The sequence below is a fragment of the Capsicum annuum genome, chromosome 4 (genome assembly GCF_002878395.1).
Source record: "Capsicum annuum cultivar UCD-10X-F1 chromosome 4, UCD10Xv1.1, whole genome shotgun sequence".
Taxonomy (NCBI): Eukaryota; Viridiplantae; Streptophyta; class Magnoliopsida; order Solanales; family Solanaceae; genus Capsicum; species Capsicum annuum.
This window is the reverse complement of record NC_061114.1, coordinates 202938153-202946718: the sequence shown is the minus strand read 5'-3', so window position 1 is coordinate 202946718 and position 8566 is coordinate 202938153.

Genomic DNA, 8566 nt, shown 5'->3' with positions numbered 1-8566 from the left:
GGACGTGTCTACTTTTATGGACCAGTTTAATTTCATGATAGGACGCTTGACTATGTAAGTCATTTACCTTATAAGGAGATTGTTGAAATAATACAAGAAAAGGAAGAAGGACCTACATATGGTGTTCATTGACCTAGAAAAGCCTTACAACAAAGTTTCTATAGAGGTTATATGAAGAATATGCTTAGAGGATAAAGATTTACGTGTGGCATATATTAAGGTAATCTCGGATGTATAATAGATCCAAGATTTGAGTAATGTCAATACAGATTCAACTCTATGAAAGCCTGAGAGGTTGACAATAGATGATCTTAAAAGGGGTAAAGGTAGGCCGAAAAAGTACTGGAGAAATGCTATCAGACATGACATGACGCAACCTAACCTTACCGAGGATATGGCCTTAGATAGGAAGTTATGGAGGGCACAGATTATAGTAGAAGGTTAGTTGGATAACTGGGTGTTGTGTCACTTTATTCTTCTTTTTTGTTAGTCATACTATGAGTCGTATTTCTCTTATAGTTTCTTGTCTTTGAGTTTGGTCATTAGTTGTGCCTTTTAAACTTTGATTATTACGGTATCTTATTACGACTACTATTTGTCAAACCCCTTTTTCTTCCGGGGATCGAATCGAAGAGTTTTTCTAATTAAAGTGACGATTTTGAATAGTGATTAGTTTATTTATAGAGTCGTCACTTGGAATTGAGTTATAGTGTTCCAAGTCACCTTTTTGAATCTCTAATCAAAAGAAAATGACTCTTTATTATGGTCTGTAAAAACAGAAGGCTGAGTAAGAAATTTTGTTGACCAAGGAGAAGGTGTTGGCACCCCTCGAGTCCCGTGATTCAAGCACAATCGCTTTTATTAACTTATCTTGACTTAAATTATTTTGATAAATTATATTTGGGCCTAAGTTCACTCATTTTATTATACTAAAAACTTATCTATTGTCTTATATTAAATAAATCAATGAAAATTATTTTTTTCTTAGAAAAATATTTATCAAAGTGCATTATTGGATCCTTGAATTTTAAAGGCAAAATGACCTTCTAGACCCTTGTACTATGTCGATTTTGTAAGTTGGACACTTCTACTTACATGTTTGTCATCTGGACCCTTGAATCCATTAAAAAACAATACCCTTTGACCGTTGACCTTGCCTATGTGGCATTGAAATGGTGACTAGGACAAAGAGAGTGTAACCACTCGCCTGGGGTGCGAGTGGGGGTCGATTTTTGACAAATTTTATATTAAAATAATTTTTATCAAATAAAAAAATATTAAAATTTTAAAAAAAAAACTTTTTTCCTCCATCTTTTTTAATTTAAAAATATTTTTACAAATTTATAAATAATTTTAAAATATTTTTAAAAATATAAAAATAATTTAAAAATATTTTTAAAAATTAAAAAAAATAATCCCTCCCAACCCCACCCCAGCCCGTCCCCACCCCTACACCCTACCCAGCCCTGTCCCACCCCACCCCACTCCAACACCCATCCAGCTCTTTCCCACCCCCACCTCAGCCTGTCACCACCCCCGACACCCTACCAACCCCATCCAACCCCACCCCACACCTTACCAGCCCCTTTCCACCCCAGCCCCCACCCCAACACTCTTCCAGCCCCCACACCCCAACCCAACACTCCTCCATCCCCTCCCCAACCACCACCACCTTTACTTTTTATTTTTTATTTTAATTTTCCCTCAATTTATTTATTTTTAAAATAAAAATTTAAATTGAAATCTCTTTTGGGGAGGGGGGATTAAAATTTAAATTTGAATTGAAAGTGAGTGATAGTTAATATTGAAAAAAATAAGTGAATTTCGCTTGAAAAAAAGTAAAATTTTTGTGAATTTTTAAAGATATTCAAATTTATAAATCAAAAATTTATTATGTTTGTATGTGTGAATTTATAGTTAAAAATTTAAATTAGTCGGAGAAGAATTTTAATTATTTGGAATGAATTTGATGTTTAATTTGTGAGCAAAAATAAAAATATGATTATTCAAATTTTTCTATAATTATAAATTTTTCTTATTTAATTAAATTAATTTTAATATTTAATTTATTATTTAGCATTTTAAAAATGACTTGGAATTTAATGTAATACTTTTTAAAAAAGTTTATTTTTTTATTTTTTAAATAACGTGGCAGATGAAGTGGCGGATGAGGCAGACGTGGCGGCTGACGTGGAGAGAGTGTGTTACACTCACCAAAAAAGGGTTTAAAATATTGCTTTTTAGTGGGTTCAGGAGTCCAGATAACAAACATGTAAGTAGAAGTATCCAACTTACAAAACCGACATAGAACAAGGGTCCAGAAGGTCATTTTGCCACTTTTAAATGTCTCAAAAGATATGTACGCCACATTCTTAATTGAGACAAATAAATAAATAAATAAATTAAAAGCGTGCTTAATCTTGCCTAATATCAAAAGCGTGATTAGTCTATTAAAAAATAATAACAATTTTACCTACTCTAAATGCTAAAATTAAGCAACATTCAATTTTAATAATTAATTAATATAATAAATAATTATTAATGATAATGAATAATAAAAATTAATAAATAAATAAATAAATATAATGCCATCAATTTACATTTATAAGTAAACTAGATTAAAAATTAATAAACAGTTGAAGGAAAACACAATAAGTACGGAGTATTTTCTATACGTCAATGGAACTGCGAAGCAATTCCAGCAAAGGGGTTGGCCTTAGAAGTGGCACCGGCTGGTGGTTGTGTGCCACCGGCCATGGCTTAGCCATTAATGGCGTTGCCGGCGGCCGATTTTTTGAAGACGGTATGGCGGCAGCAGATCTGGAGTAGATATTACCGGATCTGCGAGGGATTGGTCGGAGAAGGCGCCAGCGCCGGGAAAGAGGAGAGGGGGACGGCGCCGGGAAAGAAGGAAAGGGGGCGCTGCCGGCAGATCTGGGGGAGGGGTGTTTTTGGGGTAGCGCGGCGGCGGGATCTCCGCCGAATTTGATGGTTTCCAGCTAAAATCGATGGGTTTCGAGGTTTTTCAGTGATGGAGTCGTTTGGCTGTCGGATTTTTAGTTTTTCGATAGAAGTATGCCGCCAGAATAGTAACAGCGATGACAATGGGGGTTTGGATGTCGATTTAACATTTTTATTAGGCTAAATACATATTCAAGCCCCTTAACTATTTCACTTTTTCTGTATAGGCACCTCAATTAAGACAGATACCTATTGAACCCTTTGCCCTTTCACAAATGATTTCAATTGAGCCTAATTGTCCGACGTGGCACCTTTTTAAAGCCTTTTTTTAACGTGTTTAGCGCGTGTATGTAGTCGTCGCCTACGTGTAAATTTTGACCAATTATAACCAATTATATTTTACACCTCACCTTTTATTTTAATTAATACATAACTATAATTTCCACTTTATTTCTCCCTTATAACGTTAAATCCCTCATACCCATCCCTAAATCTCTCTATTAGAAACCCTAAAATTGCGATTTCACTCCTAATACTACTAATTTATGCTCTATCTATTGTATAATGAAAAGTTACTTAGTGTTTTTGAGTGATTAGTTCAAGTTTGACACTGATTTCAATATTTCTTTACTGGTTGCCAAGAATCTGGAGTTGGATCTCAAGAATTGTTGTTGTTTTGTGTTTGAATCGCACTCAGGTATATTTCAAATATCAATATTGTCACATTTTTGTCATGTATTGTAGTTGTAAATGGTTTATGAGTTCTTTGTTAGTATATTACGTTAGTAATAGTAGTTTGGAAATGCCTGAAAAAAGCTAGGTTTTTTTTAGGGTTTTTACTATTCATAACTTGTCAGGTATTTTTGGGGTTTTGTTTCAGGAATCTGGTGGCTAATATTATTATTACAACTCATTTTCACCACGATGGCAAGTTTATTTCTGATGAAGAATATGGTCCACGCTACATAGGAGAAAGTGAGGTGGAATATGTAAGTATGGACAAGGACCACTTTTCTATATTCGAGTTGCTTTATTATACTAAAGAATTTGGGTATATGACTGTTGGTGGGTTCTACTTTAAAGACCCTAAAAAGAAAGTCTTTATTGAAGTAGAAAATGACTTGACTTTGGTAAGTCTTGTTGAAGACCTAAAAGATGGGGACTTTTTAGACTTGTATGTGAACCATGTTGTGGATGAGTTAGAAGTGGTAGAAGATGGGGTCCCATCTGGTTTTCTTTGTGGTACAGTCGGTGATCAAAGTAGTAATGTAGTTGGTGAAAATAGTAATGTGGGTGAGAACATATCAACAGTTCATGATATTAATGTTAAAAGGTTACATGAGGAACCTACCCAAACTGACAACATAGATATAGAATCTGGTGCAGATAAACTGTCAGATCTAGAAGGGGCTGAAACAGATATTGATAGTAGTGTTGATTCTCAAGAGTTTAATATACCAGAAGATGATGATTCTAAGGTTGATGAAGAGTTAAGAACTCTTAGAAATTAAAGAAGAAACTGTGTGAAACAAAAGAAACCTGTCCAAAATGAAGAAATAAAATATGGATCAGCAGGTGTTAATAGGGGATTTGAAAATATTGGAAGGAATAAGGTTGCTAGATACAGTGAAATATTATGAGGAGATAAGGAGTATATAGAGAGCTCAGAAGTTGATAGTGATAACAGCGCTGATGGACTGGAACCTGAAGCTGTCAGAGGTCTTGATTTACCAGCAAGAAGGAAAATTAAAAAGGTAAGATTTTATCCTGATTGTGTTGTGGCTATATTTGAGCTTGGTATGATATTTAAAAATGTAAGCAATTTAGAAAGATTGTGTCTGAGTATGCTGTTGAATACAAAGTTAGATTGAAGCTTAAGCCTAATGAGAAACATAGAGTTAGAGTTAGGTGTAAGGATAAGAAATGTAAATGGTTGTTGTTTGCTAGTATTGATAAGCATTCTGGTGACTTTATTGTCAAGCACTACTATCCTATACATGTATTTACTACTACAAAAAAAACAAGTTGTGCACATCTAAGTTTATTGCAAGTAAGTTCAAGGATAAAATAACTTTACAACCTTATATAAAACTGTGAGAAATTCAGGAATTGGTGAGAAAAAAGTTGAATTTGTATGTGGGAAAAACTGTCTGTAGCAGGGCAGAGCATAGAATCATTAAAGAATTCTTGGAAGATGGAATTTTCAAGGTTGTGTGACTATACAGACATGATAAAACATACTAATCCTGACAATTCTTGTTGGGTGAGGATAGATAGAAAGTCTCAACCTGGAAAAAATCTTTTTGTTTATTTTTATTTATGCTTTGATACATTAAAGAGAGGTTGGCTGGCAGGGTGCAGAAAAATTATTGGGTTAGATGATTGTTTTTTGAAAGGTTCTTGCAAGGGTGAATTATTAGTTGCAGTTAGGAGAAATGAAAATAATCAAATGTATCCAATAGCCTGGGCAGTGGTTGATCAAGAGACAAAACATAGCTGGATTTTCTTCATTAACCACTTGATTCAAGATTTGAACTTAGGCACTAGATATAGACTGACTGTCATGTCAGATATGCAAACGGTTAGCCTACTTTTTAAACTTTAATTTTGATGTCTTCTATTTATTTACTATACAGTCCATGTTCATATATTTTGTGTTTTGATTTTGTATTTATGCTGATGTAGGGTCTTGTACGTACTATACTTGAGTTGCTACCAGTTTGTAAAATGAGGTGGTGTGCAAGACACATCTGGTCCAATTGGCATCAGATCTGAAGAGGAGAAAAAAGAAGAAAATAATTTTGGAGGTGCGCTAAATCCAGTTTTGAAGTGAAATTTTTGGATGAGATGGGCAAACTCAGTCAACTTGGTAAAGATATTTGTGAGGACTTATTACATTATGAAAAAAAATCATGGTGCAGGGCATATTTTAGGGAGCATTCTAAATGTGACATTGTTAAGAATAATATGTGTGAGACTTTTAATTCATGGATTTTAGCTGCCAGACATAAATCTATAATCAGTATGTTAGAGGAGATTAGACACAAGATAATAGATAGAAATGTTGAAATGAGAAAGTTTGTTGATACCTGAATTTCAGACATCTCTCCTATGACTTTACTTTACTTAAAGAAAACAAAGATATGGCTAGAAATTGCACAGTTAGGTTCAATGGATAGATTGGGTATGAAATTTTAGATGGTGCTTATAGGCATATAGTTGATATTAGGGCAAGGACTTGCACTTGTAGAAGCTGGCAATTGAGAGGCATACCATGTCAACATGTTGTATTGGATTATCAGCATAAAGGTATAGAGCCTGAATTTTATGTGGAAGAATGTATAAGAAAGATACATTCTTGAAGGCTTATGACTACTTTCTTTAGCCAATACCTAATATGAAAATGTGGCCTAACACAAGTGGTGTAGTGATTGATCCTCCTGATCCTAGACCAATGCCTGGCAGACTAGGAAAGAATAGAAAAAAAATGAAAGAATGAGCCTAAGAAGAAGTATGGGAAGCTATCCAGGAAAGGACTGGAAATTTGTTGCTCCAAATGTCATCAAATTGGTCATAACAGAACTCTCTGTAAAGCTCAGGTAATGCACTCATATCTTTTAATTCAATAATTAAATTCTGATATTTATAATATATATTTAATATCCTTTATTGTTATGATGGAATGGGACAACCTGGAAGCTCTAGCTAGGCAGCAAGTTCTAACAGGACACCAAGCTTAAGCCAACCACCAAGATCTAGCAGGCCACCAAGGTTCAGCCAGGCACCAAGCTCTACCAGTCCACCAAGCTTCAGCCAGCCACCAAGCTCTACCAGTCTACCAAGGTTCAGCCAACCACCAATCTCTAGCAGGCCACCAAACTTCAGCCAACCACCAAGCTTTAGCATGCCACAAAGTTTCAGCCAGCAACCAAGCTTCAACAGTTCTATGTGTGGAGATACCTCAGTAGTTATAAGAGTATAGCCAGCTGGAAGAGGTAGATGTAGAGTTAGAGATAGAGACACTGACAAAGGTAGAGGAGCTGGCAAAGGCAAAGGATCTGGAAGAGGCACTGAAGAGGAAAATGAAGTGTATCTGATCAGCAACTTAGGAAAAAAAGGACCATTGGAGCATCAACATAATCAGTAGGACAAAAGAAGTCTAAGACAGTAGGATTTGGTATATACACTGATCAAATGAGTAGCAGTAAAACATTAAATGTAAGTGTGAATTACAACTTCAAGTCATGTAATTTTTAATTATCTTTTGACAAATCTAATTTTACTTCATTTTATGTAGCTTGGAACTAGAGGTGAAATAGTTATCACTCCGGGTGTTTACAAAGATGCAGCTCAAACAAATATTGATATTGGTTATAAGCCTCAAGGAATGAAGTAGAAGGGAAAGAATGCTGTCACAACTTCTCAATTGCAGAGTATGTGTCAGTCAAAAAAGAAGCCAACTTGAAAGTTCTAGTGCACCAGGAGGAATATGAAGTTGTTGAATTAATTGTGTTTTTAGTACAATGTATATTTTAGTGATTAGTTGTATGGCTACTTTGGTATTTTGTTGGAGTTTTTGAAGATTCTGACTTAGTTTTTTATGAACACTTAATGTATGGCTGGAGCTCATTTTGAGCAGTTGCATGGTAGATTATTGTGTTTAAAATATCGATCAGTTGCACTTGTGCTCTTGTGCTTTATATAATCATTGAATGGTGGTTCCTTTTGTGTGAAATATTTGACAGCTTTGAATCATTTAAATAAATTATTTGAAATCTAAAAAAACAGAGTACAGTAATCTAACTAAACCAGTTACAACAGTAAAGCAAAATCAAAACATAGTAAGAGAGTAACATTTCACAAATTATCTTCATTCCTTCTTAATTGTTTCATACACAACAATCCCACTACAACAGGAAAGCCAAAGCAAAATAGTCCCACTACAACTAATATATTTCAGAATTAGCCAAATCAAAACAGACCCATATATAAGAAACCTAAGCCAATATTTGCCAAAATCTAAGAACATTTCTTGAAGAAATTTCATGTAGCCAAAATCACTATCGCCCCAACGCATATCACTTTAAATTTTCTTGATTGTTTCTCTCTTCTTCAAATGATTTGACTTTTTGCAATAAACCCCACATCACCCTCTTTGCTTGAGGAGGCATTTCATCATCATACCAATCAAAGTAATGTATCCATCTCTCGCCTACAGGTTTAAAGAAAAAATTAAACTAAAAAATTGCATCCACTAATCGAAGTAATTGCATTTCGTCCAATGAAGCAGCAAAAGATGAATACCTTTGAAGTTTTGCAGCAAAAGAATCTCCGACCAATGTTGAGTTGTGTTCACGAGGTCTTAATTTCTACCCCACATAAGCATACTCCTTTTGGAATTGAAGAAGATGAAGACAATGAAAAGGATGAATTGGACATTACTACTAAAAATGAGTAAGAAGAAAAAATTAATAAGAGTAGGAGAGTTTAAGCGGAGCAAGAGAAAAGGCCGAAAAGAAATTTAAGAGGAGAAGGAGAATTTAGGAGACAAAAATGATAGATATTGAGAATTGAGTATAAAAAGAGGAAGAAAGTGAAAATTAGT